This window comes from Corvus brachyrhynchos, unplaced genomic scaffold (genome assembly GCF_000691975.1).
Source record: "Corvus brachyrhynchos isolate BGI_N302 unplaced genomic scaffold, ASM69197v1 scaffold523, whole genome shotgun sequence".
NCBI classification, from domain to species: domain Eukaryota; kingdom Metazoa; phylum Chordata; class Aves; order Passeriformes; family Corvidae; genus Corvus; species Corvus brachyrhynchos.
In genome coordinates this window covers 2,647,004-2,653,820 of record NW_008237265.1, presented here as the reverse complement: position 1 = coordinate 2,653,820, position 6,817 = coordinate 2,647,004, and the positions used below count along the sequence as shown (strand labels likewise).

General features: G+C 41.1%; 1 long non-coding RNA gene across 1 annotated transcript in view; it reads left to right on the top strand.

The window, feature by feature from the left end:
* LOC108445780 overlaps positions 1-3,632 on the top strand; it is a 12,384-nt gene extending 8,752 nt beyond the window's left edge. The window contains exons 2-3 of the long non-coding RNA XR_001860758.1: positions 3,208-3,214; positions 3,621-3,632. This is a non-coding gene — a long non-coding RNA (uncharacterized LOC108445780). The remainder of the gene's footprint in view (positions 1-3,207; positions 3,215-3,620) is intronic.
* Positions 3,633-6,817: the final 3,185 nt, after the last annotated feature.

Genomic DNA, 6,817 nt, shown 5'->3' with positions numbered 1-6,817 from the left:
TTTGTGAATTGTAAATGTACATTACAATTTGTTCCTTTTGTATAAATTCTTCTGGTTTTGGTAAATTTTCACCAAGAGTGACGTCATTAATCCCAAAATTTAGGAATTTTTTTTAATTGACATTTCAGCTACTACTTTTATTTTTTAAGTTGCTTGAGAAGAACACAGGTTTTGTAAAGTGATGGGGGTTTTTATCGTTAATTTTTTTCAAGATTGCTTGAAGGCTTTAATAATCTGACATGCCATATGATGCTGCCTACCCTTCTTTGATTCCAGCAGGTGAAGCCGGCAGCATTTACAGAAAAACAAAAAGGAAAATCCATAAAAAGAATCAGTAAGTTGAGTGAAAATTAGTAACTACTGCTGGAATTAGCTCTTATTATGAAGCAGAAAGAGATAATGTTTGTGGCTTGGCTAGTTAACTATTTGTTATGTTATTTTTCTACATAAGCTACTGACATAATTGCTAAAGAAACAAAAGTGAAAGGATCAGAACACCCTGTGAGCACAGATGGAGCTTACATTGTAGATACATTTTTAAGATACTAAATTAATTTTAGCAAGAGTGTCATCAGTTTCTCAGAGATGAATAGATAATTTTTACATGCTCATTGAGGCACATGGAAGGCTGTGGTATGGGCACAAGTTTTGGCCTGTTAACAAACCCCAACTATTTTGGGAAGCAGACTTTCTGTTCTGTTAGGGAAGTTTCTTATTCTAACACATAAGGCCACAGCATCTCCAGTTTGTTTGTCCCCAGTGCTTTTGGTGTTCTTGTGGCTTTGCTGGGCAGACATGTTACTTGCATGAAAAATATGAGCCAGAAAATAAGTTATTCATCTTCCTCGTGTAGTCCTCAGTCTTTGTATTTTGAGTGTAGATGGACTTAGCAATTTGATATCAGAAGGTTGTTTGTGTGGTAGTTAATTGCTGTCTCTCCCAGGCAGCAATTTTTCTTACTGTTTCCATTAACACACAGCACTCTGCAAAAAAAAAAAAAAAAAGTACAAAAAAAGCAGTGTTCTCTATTTTCATATACAACCCCCACCTTCCTCTTGGATTTCCTTCCATAGGATGCACACATGTAGGCACTTATTTGCATGTTAAACAGAGAAGATAAAACTGTTTCTTCTACCCTACACAGATGAATCAAACGTTGAAAACCAGTTGAGGACAAACAGTCATTCAGTATTCTCTCAGGTATAACAGCTACAACTTACAAGGTTTGGGAGGCAGAAGCTGACACAAATTGGCTTTGTCTTGCACTTCTCAAGCTCGCAAATTGAAAGGAGAATCCTAGAAATGCAATATTAAAATTATGAAACTCTGACCCTCAGTCTGCCTTTCAATGTCAGTTGCTTAAAGGGCAAAACCAGAGAGATACAAAGAAGAGAACAGAATCATTCAGGTTGAAAAAGACCCTTTGGATCATCCAGCCTGTCTAGTCACATTATTGGGCTGTCTGTTGTCTTCCAGCTGGGAAATCTTTGTTGGTCTCTCTAGAATGGGTTTCTCCTGCTTTGCTTCAGGGCTCTTGCTGTCTAGTATCAGTTTCCTGGCCTCTGTGTACTCCATCTCTCTTTGCCCCAAGTATTTCACAGGTGGAGCTGGTCTGGCAGAGTGGGATTACTGTGCACGCTTTACATCATTGGCTTCTATAAGATCCAGATCTGTGGGGAAGGACAGAAGGGAAGGCTGTCATCCTGAATCACCATCAGCACTTCAGGAAGAGACTGGTGAAGAATCGGTTTGCACCAGGAATTTATGCCACAGCCAAATAAATCTCCAGCATGCACTACTGTTAATGAATCTTGGCAAAGACCTCAACAAACAACAAAGCTGTGTCACAATGAAATACTATTCAGAAGACTGATGGAATTCCCTGGAACTCTGCACAGGTAAGTTTATTAGCAGAAGTTAAACACATAACCTGGTAGATTTTACAGGTTCATAGATAGTGAAATGCAGATGGGCCCAGGCACAGCTTATATAACCAGTACCTCCATAAGAGGATCTGCACCTCTACAATCTGGGGAATTATTATGGGTAGAAATACAAGAAAGAATAACTTACCTCCTTGGCGGGAGGAACAATTTTTGGTATCGCTAACTTTTCTCAGCAGTAAAGGTAAAAAGAAAAGCAAGTTGGATCCATCACTACCATCTGCAATTTGTGTCAGGTCCCTGTAATTCTATGTGAGCTGCAGCATAGCATAATAAATTGCCAATTCTCATGTTTTTGGAAGTTCCATGTCACAGGAATCTACTATTATCAGAAAAGAACTGTCTGGTTGCTCTTCATTTTTCAGTTTTTCTCTGAAGCCTGACAGAGGTCTGTGCTCTGTTAACCTTGAATCCCATACCCATCGCTGCTCAGCTGCCTTTTTAGGTGTCAGATCTTACCAGCAGCCAAGTGACGGATATTTTCTTCTGAAAACAATTTCTCACACAACTTCCAATTTCTTATTCTTCAGAATAAGGGCTTGCTTTGAGGATCAGGGGTTCTATCACAGATACATTGTTAAATACAGTGTATATACACGGACAACACGTAAGGCTTTATCTCCCCATGTAAACATAGACTTAGTGCTTTCACCTTTGTAGGGCTTCCCAAATGAAGCCTCCCAGTTGCAGCTTACCACAGAAGGGTCTGAAGTTACAGACACTTTGCTGTTGGGAAGATTCAGGACCACTGTTTTATGGAAACTTTTAGGCATGTGTCGCATTTTTTAAAGAGGTCAACACATTTGTATTTATGACCACTTGTCACACATTTTTGCACTTACCTTATTTTCCTTCTTACAGATAAAAAAAGATAAAGATCTAACTTAGCAGCATGAAATGTAAACATTGGACCTATGTACGGGAAAAAATATTGTTGATGCTATAAAAGATTTTACTTTATTTATTTTTTTCTAGAGAGCTCTTAACCAAACAACTCAAGGGAAGTGCAGTCATAGCCTACATTAATTAGCTGTAGCGTAAATGGCTACAGCATGTGAGCAAGCAGTTCTGATAAGTTGTGCACTGTAATACATAAAACAGCTATGCAAAATATATACAGGGGAAATTCATCTGACTTCCTACACTCTATGGTTTGATAATTTTTACACAGATTTAGACATCATTGTTGCTTTTTCACAATGCCATAAATATGAAAGATTAAAAGTCACAGTGATAAGACCTCTGTAAAGCATACACAGTCAAGTGAATTTGTATTACGTGCACAATGAAGTGATAGCTTACATGGCACAGCAGCTCTACAGAGTATCAATATAATCAGCTTTTGCATGAAAAAGACCTAATTTTTCCAGCCTTATTTCATATAAAAATTCTACCCTGAGATACTTAAAAGTGTAAAAATTAGCCTTTCTTTCAGATCATGACATCAAATTTGAGCTCAGTAACAACTAAATCATCACACCCATGCTTCTCAGAAGGAGGCAGTTTCCTTGGCACCAGACCTGTTCCACTCCCCACTGCAAACCAGGAGAAGGGATGCTCCTGTCATCCTACTGACCATTCACTGAGCTGAGCTCCCCAGTTTAGCAAAGCCATTGGAAGCCTGATGCTCTATTCAGATGTTGCAGGGCAGGGACAAGAAGGCCACAAACAGCCCAGGTACTCCTTCCTGGCACACAGAAAGAATGAGCACAATGTCTCTGCATGCTTGGAGTCCTTTATATAGTCACACATAGTTAGAATTGGCTGAAATACAGTAAAAAATATTAAATTTATTTTGAGAAATTTAAAAGTGAAAGAAAACCTTGTTCCCATCAGGAACCTAACAGCCAAAAAAGTGTTTTGCTGAGCCTAGTGAGAGACAGGAACATTGTTTTGCATTACACAGGCAGAGGACGTTGACAGGTAGCAAAAGGATTTTACATGTGCATGGTGTTATGCAGATGTCTTCAGCTCTGTCTTGTGAACTACAGATCACACTCTAAAAAGTGTGTCGCTACAGATGGGCTGCTGTTCTTTTTTAACGTTTAGAATCTCAGCAGAAGGATTCTGCACTTTTAATTAAAAAGATATTATTGGGTTATGCATTTATATACCACAAGAGTCCTCCTGGATATAGTTGGCAAATGGTTCTCAAATACTGAATGGTGCCTTAATTCACAAAAAGTTGTAATATTCTTTATCATTCAAGCTATCTCAATCTCTTTCATTGCTTCTCTGGATTAATACTTTTGTAAAGTCATACAAGTTTTATTTTGTCATTAATCCCTCACAGGTTCTTACACTTATTATGCTATCTCAAGTCTATAAGGTATTAACTGCTCAATGAATCCACAAAGGTAATAAGGAAATCACACCCCAAATTTGTAAATCTGCAACATACAAAAATCTCATATCAAACCTCATTAAAATGTTGCACTAATACCTAAAAATAACAAATAGCTGTTTCAGTTCTACAAAAAGAATATTGGTAATTTTTTAAATCTCATAGACACAATCTCACTTTTAATTAAATTTATTTGTATGGCTATGAATTTATAGACTATCTCATTAAACTGCTAAAATAGTTTGTTAGGAATCCAGGACTAAATTCCACTCCATCTCAGTTCTGGGTGAGCAGTGAGGATCAGGAGAGGGTGGATTCTGCTGGGGGCTGCTTGCTGGTGGGCACACCTGTGCATAGGGCTGCTGGGGAAAGGGGAAAACCTTTCAGGTTTCAGGATCAGGTGAGGGCGGTCTCTCAAAGAACAATGGTTAGAGCATCTTGCAGGGGGTAGGGGAGAATCTGGATGCACCTGGCATGGAGCATTGCTCAAAAATGGTACTGAGGGATGAGCAAAGGGCAGCACCAGAGCAGGTGGGGCAGTGTGTGGGGTCACAGGGGAGATTTTTCTCCTTTCCCCTTTCCATTTCTTCTTGTCAGTCCCTCCCCAGTGACCCCAGTCCCTCCCCAATACCCCCATTCTCTACCAGTTTCTCCCCAGTGCCCCCAGAAAAAGGGGAATTATGAGGAGAAAAGGGGGTTAAACTAAGGGAAAAAACTACTTTTCCATTATTGACTGTATTTAAACTGGGGAGGATACCCCTTCACCTGCAATTTTAAGGATATCAGTTAAAGGAAAACCTGCCTTTTCCATGCTATTAGGGGTATCGATTCATGGAGAATCTCCATTTTCCATTGCTCCCAGGCAAAAGCTGCCAGGACTGACAGGTCTGGCTGGCCATGTCCTCTTAGGGGGCAGCCTCTCAGCTGCCTTGAGACACTGAGGTGCTGGGCTTTCCTTCCTGTGGAAGAGAGCTGTCCTTTGCAGCCAGGAACCCCTGCTAAAAAGTGGGATTCTGCCTCCTAAAATTGCAGATGTCTAAGGATTGCTCTCAGACGAAAGCTGCCAGGACTGACAGCTCTGGCTGGCCTTGGCCTCCCAGGGGCTGCCTCCCTGCAGCCCCCAAGACACTGGGGTGGAAGGCTTTCCTCCCTGTGGAGACATCTGCACCTGAAACACTGGGGCTATGTGCTTTCCTTCCTATGGAAAAGGACTGTCACTCTTTTCCAGCAGCCCATGGAGGAAATTTAGAATCTACCTCCAAAATTCAATACATCCAAGGTTGCTCCCAGACAAAAGCATCCAGGACAAACAAGTCTGGCTGGCCTTGACCTCCTGTGGGCCACCTCACATCTGCACCAGAAACAGTGGGGCTACGTACTTTCCTTCCTATGGACAAGAGCTGTCTTTACATCCAAAAGCTGATGGCTGATGTTCAGATTGGACCTCTAAAATTTAATATATCCAAGAACTGCTCCCTGACAAAACACGCCAGGACAAATGGGTCTGGATGGCCTTGACTTCCCCTGGGCTGCCTCATCTGCAGTTGTAACACTGGGTCTACATGCTTTCCTTCCTATGGAAAAGAGTTCTCATTCTGGTCCAGGAGCCAATGGCCTAAATTTGCATTCCACCTCCAAAATTCAGTACATCCAAGGATTGCTCCCAGATAAAAGTGGCCAGGACAGAGGAGGCTTGCTGGCCTTGTCTTCCCCTGGCCATGTCTCATCTGCACCTGAATCGCTGGGGGTATGTGCCCCAGGACAAAAATCTTCCTCTCACCTTCCCTCCTGTATTTGGAAACTTGTATTTGTACCACAGTCATGTGACAGTCCTCTTGTCTTTTCAGCATGTAAGCTGCAGTCACACTATGGTGCTCTGCACACTGCTTCTCAGACTTAAATACCATCACGTACTGTCAGCTTCGCAATGTCCGAAGAGCCTAATGGACTTTCGCAAAAAAAAAAAAAAAAAAAAAAAAAAAAAAAAAAAAAAAAAAATTCGCCAGGACAAAACCAGTTGCTGGCTTAGCCCTTCTCCTCGAAGCCTTTCAACTACACAACATACCCTGAGGCTATGCACCTTCCTTTTAAAGCTACATGAAACGTTATGGGTTTTGATCTCACAAATCCAAGTTTCAAACATTTACACATCCAGGAGCTGATCCCATACAAAAGGTCCTAGAACAAAAGCCCAGCTCCTACCTTAACCTTCTACTTGAAACATAGAAACCTGTCTTGGTTGAGCCATTTTAAAGAGCTAGGCGCTCTGAAATCGGTAACCTCCCCTTGACTTCCACCAATCCTTTTCCAACAATAAGGAATTAAATATGAGCAGACATAAATGAAAAAATAACAGTTTACTAACAAGCGCGACAGCATCAGGTAAAAAATAACAGTAAATAACTGGTAGGCATAAAATTGCCAAATCTCACGAACCCCACGGAAACAAAGAGACAAGATGGTGGCAACCCCTACCAGGAAGGCAGGAGCCCACAGAGCAGTTCCAGAGGCAGATGGACACTCACCAGCC